The sequence below is a fragment of the Gymnogyps californianus genome, unplaced genomic scaffold (genome assembly GCF_018139145.2).
Source record: "Gymnogyps californianus isolate 813 unplaced genomic scaffold, ASM1813914v2 HiC_scaffold_401, whole genome shotgun sequence".
Classification (NCBI taxonomy): domain Eukaryota; kingdom Metazoa; phylum Chordata; class Aves; order Accipitriformes; family Cathartidae; genus Gymnogyps; species Gymnogyps californianus.
In genome coordinates, this window is record NW_026114292.1 from 2,402 (window position 1) to 13,218 (window position 10,817).

The following is a 10,817-nucleotide window of genomic DNA, read 5'->3' on the forward strand; positions in this document are numbered from 1 at the left end:
TAACCAGCCCCACCCAGCTCTTCCAGGTACAATAGCCTCGGTTTTAGCGAGATTCAGCACAAGTTACCGTTGCGCCCTCAAAAGAAGAGAACACCCATGGTTTCCACTTTGTTGTACGTCCTTTCCCAGGTTGGCAGAAGCCCTCCTGGCCACACTTCCCTACCAACCCGTGCCTGTTGTAACTACTAGCCAAACTGCCATAAAGTTACCCCGTTAAATTCAGCCCTGAGGAAAGGCCGTGCTCTTTGCGGCAACCCCTCGGACAGCTGGGGTTTGCTCCCGGGTTTTCCTCTGGGCTGTTCTACACTCGGCACTGCCAAAGGACACGTCTGTGGGGTGAAAGATCAAAAGCTGGGAAATACCAGAATGCGGAAACTTTACAGAGGTGTTTCTGGAGGAACTGAAGATCCAGTTCTGCAAGAAGCTGAAGCAAACCCTGCACGTCAGGGGGAGGGTTTTAAGTAGTATTTAAGTAGGTGAGGGGCTGTCGGGGCTGGGTGGGGCTGCGCAGGGATTCCCTGCACTGGGCTTGCCTTCCCTGCCCGTCCCATCCCTGCCTTGCCCTGCCCTGTCAGGCTTTGCCCCCGGGGCCGGTCCCTGGGGCAGGCTCTGCCTTGGTCGCCGCTTTCTCTCCCCTCTCCCTGCTCCTACCGGAGCTGCAGATGGGCGCTGCCTGGTGGGAAGCCCAGCCGGGCTGCTCTCGCCTCTGGCCGGGGCTGCTGCCGCCCCCCTTCCCCCGGGGCTCCCTCCCCTCCCCTCCCCTCCCCTGCCCTCCCCTCTCCCCGGTGGCGGGCGCACGCGCGGCTTCGGGAAGCTTCGGGCGGTAACGGCCGGCGCGAGAGGAGGGGGGGCGTTGAAGGCAACGGCCGCCGCCGCGGGGCGCTGCGTGTGGAGCTGCCGGCGGGCCGGAGCGGCGCAGCCCTGAGGAGGAGGGCGTTTTCGGGGAGGACGGCCAGGGGAGCGGAGACATTGCCCCGAGGTATTGGCGAGGGGAGAAAGCCGCTTTCCTCCGGGAAGCAGGTGGCGGGCAGCCTGCCTAGAGGTCCGGAGCCGGTGCCCGGCCCTGCCGTGAGGAGCCGGTGCTGCAGCAGGCACCGAGTGTGCTCCAGGCTGTGGAACATGGGTGTCACACTGCGTGTTTGAAGCCGGAGGTCCCAGCAGTTCAGAGGCTGAGCACTGGAGTCGGAGGCTGGGGACCTCAGGTGCTGCCTCTTTCCACCTCAACAGAGATCATTAATACGCCCCCCCCCATCCCCCCCCCCCCCCCCGCCTTGGCATTGGGAAGCTAATAGAGTTGGTTATGGTTGTAGTATTGCCACAAGGGGCAGGTAAGAAGGTTCATAAATGCAAGCACGCTCAAAACCTTTCCTTCAGACAGAATTATTTGCGTGGAACAAACGAAGCCTGGCCCAGGCACTGAGCTACAGCTGGGGGGGTGGGGGGGCAGAAAGCGGCCAAGGGCTTTGTGCTCGGGGAGCTCCAGTCGTCCTGTGCTGGACGTGGGGAGAAGGGTCCTGGCTTGGGAAATACGTACGTCTACATATCTATGTATGGGAAATATGATGTCCGGTCAGGTACATCACCCCTGAGCCAAGCAGGAGCTGCCTGAGCAGGCTTCATGCTGGCGCTGCCCAGCTTTGCGGTGCTTGACTGAAAAGGTGGAGTGCTCTTTTCAGAGCAGTGTTGCAAATGTGCCTTTGCTGGTGGTGTGAGTGCCTGTTGCTCTTCCATCCCTGCTGCTCACGAGGGGAGGAGGGGACTTGCTTTCAGAGAGGCCCCCCTGCCCTCATGCTTGTGAAAGTCTTGTCGAGTCTAGTCTAAAGTGCGCTGGCTTGCACATTGCTTTCCCTGCTGAGTACCCACTTGCAGAATTGGCTGCATTCTGGTGTTTGGCAGCCCCAAAATGAGTCTCTCTGCTTTTATTGTTCTTCTGTGTCGCAGTGTAGTAATGCTGCTTGTCTCTTGCAGCATCTTCTGACAAGCTTGAAACTAAGTTGAGGAGACTAGAGCGGACTGGTGACCAAGTCGGCTTCTCTGCGATCCACAGCGGGGACCCGTTCTTAGATGACTTTCAGGCTTGATGGTAAGAGACTCAAGTTGCAAAGAAAGAGTATTCTGGAGGTGAAAAGTTGAACGGAAGCAAAACGTGGTAGAAACGAGTACCTCGCTTAGTTGGCACCTAGTCCAGATTTCACAAGCTAGTGTAGCAGTAGCTTGTGTTCACGCTTAGTGATGGTGCAGGATGCTTTGACCTGACTGAAAGCCAAGTGTAGCCTGTGCTCCCTTCTCCTAGCTTTTCCTATATAGGCATCCTCCAAGTACCGGTACCTCCACCTTCTGTCTGTCTGTCTGTCTGTCTGACAGGTCTCTTTGCACCCAGCCGCACGAAATGGGGCCATTTAGCAGCAGCACCTCGGATTATTGTAGAATAGCCTTTGCTTTGAAATGCATTACTTCTTGCTAGGAAGTGGGAAACGGCCAAGGCCAAAATACCTTCCACTTGACGCATTTTATAAAAATTCATCTTTGTTCTTAGATCAGCCTCTTCTGTCCGAGGCTTACTGCATTCCTGAAGGGCAGTCTCCTTGGTTCCTTCCTCTCTGCCTTCCCAAGGTGAATTCACTTGGTAGGGGGGAGGGATTCCCCTTTCTGCTTGGTACATACAGTGTCCTGTCTGGTGCTTGTGGTAGCATCTTGCATTTGGGAACAGCAAGCGAGGAACATTTGTTCCCTGTGGGGAGGCCAGTAGCAAGGTTTGCAGTTGTTGTGGACCCTCGCAGAGCAATATCGCACCCGAGTCATCCTGAGATAGCTGTCCCGGGTAAACATGCTTTCCCTTTGCTGTAGGTGGCGCTCTGTGCTTGAAGCGTAGTCCTACTCGCCGTTATATTTAAATGGGCATGTTTTTGTGAATGCTGTTTCTATCAAAGTACTGATACTTTATAAGTCTGTAAACATTGATATCTGTATGTAGATTTCTATAAAATATATGCAAAGACTTTTCTATTTAGCCCGGAAGGGGGATGTCTCTGTATCAGATACTGCGCAAGAGTCTGACCAGTTCATTGAGTTCCTGGGTGCCCTCCACAACAGAATGAAAGCCAGTTTAGCTGAATGTGATTCCTTTTTCCTCCTGGGGGAGAGAAAGGGAGGGGGAGGAACTTGAGCTGAACATGGCCAGCTTTCCCCAGGAGGAGCTGTCCTGTGTCTTCTCACGTGCCTGCCAGCCCTGTGCTTTCTAGAACTGTTTTACTTGCCCCTAACTGGCCTCAGATGGCTTCGGATGGGAAGACCTAGCCTTTAAACTTAGCCTTCCTTTCTGTTACCTGTCTGAAATGGCTTTAGTGTGCCCCAGGCTTGGCATGCTTGAGCTCTGTAGAAGTGATGGAAGGTAAGGGTTGCTGTCTCCAGCAGCTCCCCTGATGGCCTAGGAGCAAGTGTAGTGCTCTGCAAGCACTTTTGTAGAGCTCTTAACATAAGCAGTGGCCAGTGATGAACTGGGAGAATACTGGAGTGAAAGGAGAAATCTCTGGGGATTCGCAGAATGGGGTAGGGCAGGCGAGTCCTCCCGATGCCATCGGGTCGGATTTCCTGCTCAGAGCAGGTCCAGTCAGATCATGTTGCTCCAGGCTGTGTCCAGTCACGTTTGGGGTATCTCCAAGGATGGAGATTCAGCATCATCCCTAGGCAACTTGTTCCAGTGCTTGGTCGCCCTCGTGGTGAGCAAGTTTCTTTGTCTTGAGTCAGAATCTGCAACTTGTCTGTTGCCCCTTGTCTGTCCAGTGTGCCCCTCAAGAAGAGTCTGGCTTTGTTTCCTCCAGTGAGGGAGAGAAGTAGGAGTGAGAAGTGAGGCAAACAGCCCCCCAAAACACAGACCCACCCCCCCACACCCACCCCCTGCCCGCGTACCCCCACCCCATGTAGCATCTTCTCTAGCTTTTCCCCTGTCCTTTGCCAGTAGGTTCCCTTCCTGTTGAACAGTGGCTTGCATGTCCCTTAGCCTTCCTTCTGCTTCCGGTAGCCTTCCAGAAGCCCTTCTTGTTGTCCTTCATCTCTTCCTAGTTTGCCTCCAGCTACGCTGTGGCTTTCCAAAATCCGTCCCTGCGTGCTTGCGCAATGTGTCTCTGTTCCTCCCGGGTATCCCATCTCTGCCTGCGCCTTGGGTGTTCTTCCTTTTTTGCATTTGACCTGGGTCAGGAGTTTCCTGTCCATCAGTGCTGGCCTTCTGCTACTTGGGATCAACTCTGTGTTTTGGCACGGACCCTTCTGGTGTCTGGGGAGGTGGAGGCTGTTGTCCTTGAAGTTCAAGCAGTTGCCCCGGGCCCCTTTGCCCTCCCGGCCAGTCTCCCGTTGGCTCCTGCCTAGAAGCTCTTCAGGAAGCGGCAGTCTGCTCTGCTGAAGTCCAGCATTGCGATTGTGCTGTTTTGCTCACTTCCCTCAGGTTTTTAAATTCTACAGCTGAATGGTGGCTGCAGCCAAGCGTGCCCTTGACCTTTGCATCCTTGGTCAGTTTTTTCCTTGTCTGTGGACAAGGAGTCCAGCGGAGGGTAGAGACTGGTGCCCGTCATTCTGCTTTCCCACGTGGGGTGTGAGACGATGTTGCTCCAAGGCTGCTGTCCCCTGGACACCTCCTCGCTGCCCCCTGCCCGCTGCCTGCAGAGTCTGAGAAGCCCGTGCTGGTGTATGTGGTTGCAGGCCTTCCTCGTTGGATTAGCCAACCTGCTAGCAGAGACTCTCTTGCCCGCTCAGTCAAGGAGGCCCTGTCCCTGGGCCAGCAGTCCTTGTTCCTTGTGTTCCTCAGGGAAGGGTCCTGTGGTCATAGCAGCCAAAGCCCTGACTGTGCCACCAGCCCGATGGTGCTAAACAGCAGGATGTGTTCGCTCCTATTTGAGCCTTCCTGAGGAGACCACTGCCAGGGCCCCGGGCTCTTCCCCCTGGGTGGTGCTTGATGTGATGGGGAGGAGGGCCTGATGAGCCTCATCAGCCTCCCTGGAGCATCGTGGACGTGAGCAGGCAGCGAGCTGCAAGCCACTGGAGACTTCAGGTGAGGTTGGCAAAAGGGTGCCTCTAGCTAGCTGCAAGAGGGGGGCTCTGATAACTGCCAGCCTCCTGGCAGCCTTGCCTCGCCTCACCCTTCTGCCTGTGCTCTACAAAGAGGACCTTGCCTGTGTACAGGCAGGAGCACCCCACCTTCCCCTGCCTTTCGGGGTCTGTTGTACAGATGAGCAGTGTATGTTCTAAGCCTATATTCCACATACAGGCAGAAGAGCCCCGTCCTTACTACCCGTGTGCACCAAGTCTTTGCTCTGCAAAGAGAAAATCCTCACCTCCCCAGTTTGTGTGCTTCTATCGGCAGAGTGTGCCTGATGTACAGAGAGACCCCCCGCTTCAGCCCCCAGCCTCCCCAGATTTCACATGGGGGTGGGTGGAAAAGCCCTGCCTCACCTGGCCCGTCTCTGCTCTGTAACCAGCCTACATTCTGCGTCCTGACAGGAAGGTGGTGTGCGGTGCTCTCCATATCTGTTCTCCATACAGCCATTTTATAGTCTGTATGGTGAGAGAAAGGTGTTGCCCCACCTCACCCTTCTGTTGTTTTCTGTTCTCTGTACAGCCAGTGTACCCCGTATAAGCAGACCAAAAAGCCTGCCTTGGTGCTATCTTGGTGCTATGACTCGATGGAAGAGACCTGCTTTGCCTGCATACAGTCTATCTACAGATGAAATATAGTCTATATCCAGAGACAAAAGCCTCACCGTCTCTTTTCTGATAGGCAGAGTATATCCTGGTATACGCTACATACTGAGAAAGCAAGCCTGGCTTTGCCTGTCTGTGTGTAGTCTTGAGGAAGACAGTATGTAGTCTGTAAGGGACAGAAAAGCTTCCCCTTGTTGTTGGCGTGTTGTGTGTACGCAGATGGTAGATCCTAGCTGTAGAGGTAGGTGAGGCACTGCTTTTCTATGGATGTGTTTTATATTTAGCCCGTATATTCTCTGTGCAGACAGAAAAGCCTCTTGTCACCTTGCCTGCCTTTATTCCGCGTATGCATAGGCTGTATTCTAAAGAAAAGACTGAAAAGCCTTCCTCTCCTATTGCATATATTCTACAGAGGTAAACCAAATCCTCTCTTCAGCCCTGTGTGTATTTGGTAGCTAGGATCTCTTGCGTGTACAGACAGAAAAGCATGACTGGTCTTCTCTAGTCTTCTATGGGAAGAGGCTATCTTCTCTAAGCAGAGAAGACCTGCCTCATCTCTTTGTATCTACTCTACATACAGATAGTACATATTCTCTATAATGGCAATACGTGAGCTCTGTACAGACAGAAAAACCATGCCTTGCCTCTCTTTCTGTGTAAGCCTGCGTGTAAAGTATGTGTATCCATGTGCATGTGTTCCAAGTCAGGACAGCATACGCACCACACCCAGAGAGAAATGCCCTTTCTCCCTTGGCCTTGACAATGTCTGTGTTCCACGTAGAGACGGTACCTATTCAACATAAAGACATCGACATTCATATTCAGCATAAAGACGTAAAGCGTAACTTCCCCTCACCTGTCTGTCCGTTTTGTGTAGTACATGTGCAATTGACAAATTGTATGTCTATTCTGTATGTGCTATGTATGTGTTCTGTGTAGCGAGTGCATCTACGGAGAGAAAACGGTGGTTGTGCATCCTGTGCCCGTATACTTTTTTATGCGTAGATAATGTATCTTCTGACTACAGAGAGAAAAAAACCCTCAGCGAGATGAGATCAGCTGAGGCTTCTCTTCCTGGCGATAGATTCTATAGCGTCTGTGGATGTTCTGTATAGACGGTGCGTGGGGGTGTGTGTATCTATATTCTCGAAAGACATATCTTGACATGTATCTCTATATGTCTATCCGTATCTATTCTGCTTATACTTGCTGCATGTTTTCTGTATATATTATATGCCTAGAAAGATATCTAGATGGTGTCCTAGCTGTCTATATTTTATATCCGGACAGAAATTGCCTCCCTCGGGCAATGCAGGACTTGTTCTGTCGGTAGAATATACACAACGTACAGATAATATAAATGAAATGAAGAAAGCTTCAGCTAAGCAAGGTGAGGCTTTTTTGTTTCCATGTAAAGTACATACTCTCTTGTTGATGCCCTGTTCACAGCTGCAGAAACCTCAGCCAGACTCTTTGGAGTGTAGACAGTAAACGTACTGTCGAGTTCTATTCAACATACAGATGGAAAGCGGGGACATAGTCGAAACCCTTTTGTCTGTCCTCCACGTCTCTGCTGTGTGTCTTCTAGCTTCAGCCTGGGGAGCTCAGCTGAGTCTTCTGTGCTGCCACAGATGTGGACTTTGTGCTGCTTTTGTATCTCTTGGGTAGCGGGTGAACAGCGAGGGCGAGGTGAGAGTGACAGAGGAGCAGAGGAGTGGCTCCCGGGTGAAACGGGAGCTCTCCAGGTGGTCATTTGAAGGGACTGAGGGGAATGTTTTGGGGGCCACCTCGTATCTCAGCCAGAAAGGGCCTTCTGTGAGTTGCAGGTTTCTTCAATGGCAGAGAAATGGGTTGTGCCCCTGCGCAGGTGCCACCTGTGAAGGATGAAAGCTCTCCAGGAAGCATTAAGAGGAGTTGACTGCAGAGCTGACTAATCCCTGTGCAATAAATAGCAGGGGTCTGGGAAGAGGTGGAGCATTTGTGTCCCCATGAGGTGTACTCTGGCTACACGCAGGCAGCATTTCTGTTGTGGGAATGTGCAGCGTGGTTGTTTGGCACAGGAAGACGAGGGAGAAATGAGGGATTTCCCAGGAAGCCCTAGGAGATGATGAAATGGGATGCATTCAAGGACTTTCACAGGACTTGCTAGGAATGAGTGTCTCTAGGAGATTGACGGGAATGTTGTACGGTTGTTGGCTAGGAATTTGCGAACGGCAATAAAACTAACTATTCCGCTGCTGTTTTCTAGGATTGCCCACAATCTAGGATTGCCCATGTTTTGAAGCGTGTGAGGAGCGCATCACCGTACGGCCTTGGAGGAGTGCTTCGCTGCCTGGTTCTTTTGGAGCACTTCATCGTTTGGCTTTTCCAGAGTGTTTCATTGTGTGGCTTTTCTTTGGAGTGCCAAAATGCCCGGTGTAGCGAACTGGGAGTGTAGCGGAGTGCATCACCGCGTCGCCCTGGAGGAGTGCATCAGCATTTGGTATTTTGGGAGCTGTTTGCTGTTTGTTTGTTTTTTGGGAGCTCTCCATCCCAGCCCTTTTTTGGAGCCTTCTGGGCCTCGGTTGTTTGGAACTCTCTACCCCAGGATTTTTGGGAGCACTCCAGCCTGGAGATTTTTTAGATCTCTCCACCGTGTTTTTTTTTCGGAGCACTTCACTGTTTGGATATTTTGGAGCTCTCCAGCGCGGGGTTTTTTGGGAGCTCTCCACCGTGGGGTTTTTTGGGAGCTCTCCACCCCGGGGCTCTTTGGAGCACTTCACCATTTTGATTTTGAGAGCCCTTTCAGGTTTGGTTTTTTTTGTCTGGAATTCTACAACATCTGGCGTTTTTGGAGTGCTTCACTGCACCGCCCTGCTGGAGTGCTTCACCGCCACCCGGCCGGAGTGCTTCACCGCGTGGCCCTGGAGGAGTGCATCAGCATTTAGCTTTGTGGGAGCCGTTCACCATTTGGTTTTTTTGGAGCTCTCGACCGCGGGGCTTTTTTGGAGCCTTCCATCGCCTGGGTTTTTTGGAGCACTGTACCCTGGAGCTGTTTGGGAGCGCTCCACGCCTATGCTTTTTCGGACCTCTCCACCCTGGGGCTTTTTCAAAGCGTTTGACCAGTTGGGTATTTTGAGAGCTTCACCCCGGTGCTTTTTTGGAGGTGTCCAGCCCAGAGATTTTTAGGGCTGCTTCCCCCTGGGGGGTTTTGTCAGCTCTCCACCTGGGTGCTTTTTTGGAGGTCTGCAGCCTGGGGCTTTTTGGAGAGCTTCACCATATTGTTTTTTTGAGGGAGACCTTGGAGGCCTTGCGGCCTTGGAGGACTGCATGACTGCATGTCCCTTGAGGAGCGGATCAGCATTTGTTTTTTTGGGAGCTCTTCACCCCAGGGCATTTTTGGAGCATTCTCTCAAGTGAGCTTTTGGGGAGGTGTCTACCCTCGGGCTTTTGGGGGGCTGTCCACCCCGGGGCTTTTTGGGAGCTCTCCACCCAAGGGCTTTTTGGAGCGCTTCACCATTTTGATTTTTGAGAGCCCTCTAAGATTTGGATTTTCTTATCTGGAATTCTACAATGCCTGGCACTTTTGGAGTGCTTAACCGCCTGGCCCGGAGGAGTTCTTCACCATCCTACTCCAGAGGAGTCCTTCATCGCGCCGCCCTGGAGGAGTGCATCAACTACCCACCTTGGAGGAGTGCATCACCTGGCAGAGCTCGCGGATTACATCAGGGTTTGTTTTTTTGGGAGCTGTTCACCACTTTTTCTTTTTTCGTACCTCTCCACCTGAGAGCTTTTTGAGAGCTCTCCACCTTAGGGCTTTTTAAGCACTTTCATCTTTTTTTTTTTTTTTTTTTTTTTAGGAGCCCTTGCAGGATTGTTTTTTCCCTGAATTCTACCACAGCTGGAATGTTTGATGTTCACTGCGCGTCCTCGGAGGAATGCTTCCTCACGCTGCCCAGGAGAGTGCGTCACTGCGCGAGCTTGGAGGTGTGCTCCACCGCACAGCCTTGGAGGAGTCCTTCTCGCTCAGCCTTTGAGGAGTGCATCAACTACCCACCTTGGAGGAGTGCATCACCTGGCAGAGCTCGGGATTACATCAGGGTTTGTTTTTTTGGGAGCTGTTCACCTCTTTTTTTCTTTTTGTACCTCTCCGGCATGGGTTTTTTTGGGAGCAGTCCCCTGTGGGACACTTTTGGAGCTCTCCACAGTGGTGCTTTTTGGAAGCTCTCCGCCTGGGCTTTTGAAGGGCTTCACCTGAGCTTTTTGAAGCGCTTCACCATTTTTCTTTTTGGCGAGCGCTGAGAGGATCGATTTCTTTCTGGAAGTCTACAACCTGGATTTTTGATTACTCACCGGTGCCCCCGAGGAGTACTTCACCACGTTGCCCCGGAGGAGTGCTTCACGCACAGCCTTGAGGAGTCCTTCTCCGCTCAGCCTTTGAGGAGTGCATCAACTACCCACCTTGGGAGTGCATCACCTGGCAGAGCTCGGAGTACATCAGGGTTTTTTTTTTGGGAGCTGTTCAGCACTGTTTTTTTCGTACCTCTCCAGCATGGGTTTTTGGGAGCGTCACCCCGGGAATCTTTTGGAGCTCTCCACACTGGTGCTTTCTGGACTCTCCACCCTGTGGCTTTTTAAGAGCTCTCCACCTTCGGGCTTTTGGAGACTTCCCCATTTTCCTTTTTTGGAGCCCTTGCGGGATGTTTTTTTCCTGGAATTCTACCGCCGCTGGAATGTTTGGATTACTCACTGCGCGTCCTGGGAGGAGTGCTTCCTTACGCTGCCCCGGAGGAGTGCTTCAGCGCACAGCCTTGGAGGAGTCCTTCTCCGCTCAGCCTTTGAGGAGTGCATCAACTACCCACCTTGGAGGAGTGCATCACCTGGCAGAGCTCGTGGATTACATCAGGGTTTGTTTTTTGGAGCTGTTCACCACTTTTCTTTTTGTACTCTCCACCTGAGGCTTTTTGAGCACTTAATCTCTTTTTTTTTTTTTTTTTTTTTTTTTTTTTAGGAGCCCCTGCAGGATTGTTTTTTCCTGGAATTCTACCACAGCTGGAATGTTTGGATTTGTTCACTGCGCGTTTCGGAGGAATGCTTCTTACGCTGCCCAGGGGGAGTGCTATCAGCGCACAGCCTTGGAGGAG

General features: G+C 52.3%; 1 long non-coding RNA gene across 1 annotated transcript; it reads left to right on the forward strand.

The window, feature by feature from the left end:
* Nucleotides 1-873: 873 nt before the first annotated feature.
* LOC127028750 (uncharacterized) lies at nucleotides 874-8,451 on the forward strand. The gene is made up of 3 exons (XR_007768049.1): nucleotides 874-979; nucleotides 1,969-2,083; nucleotides 7,943-8,451. It is a non-coding gene; the product is annotated as an uncharacterized LOC127028750 (long non-coding RNA).
* The last annotated feature ends 2,366 nt before the right edge of the window (nucleotides 8,452-10,817 follow it).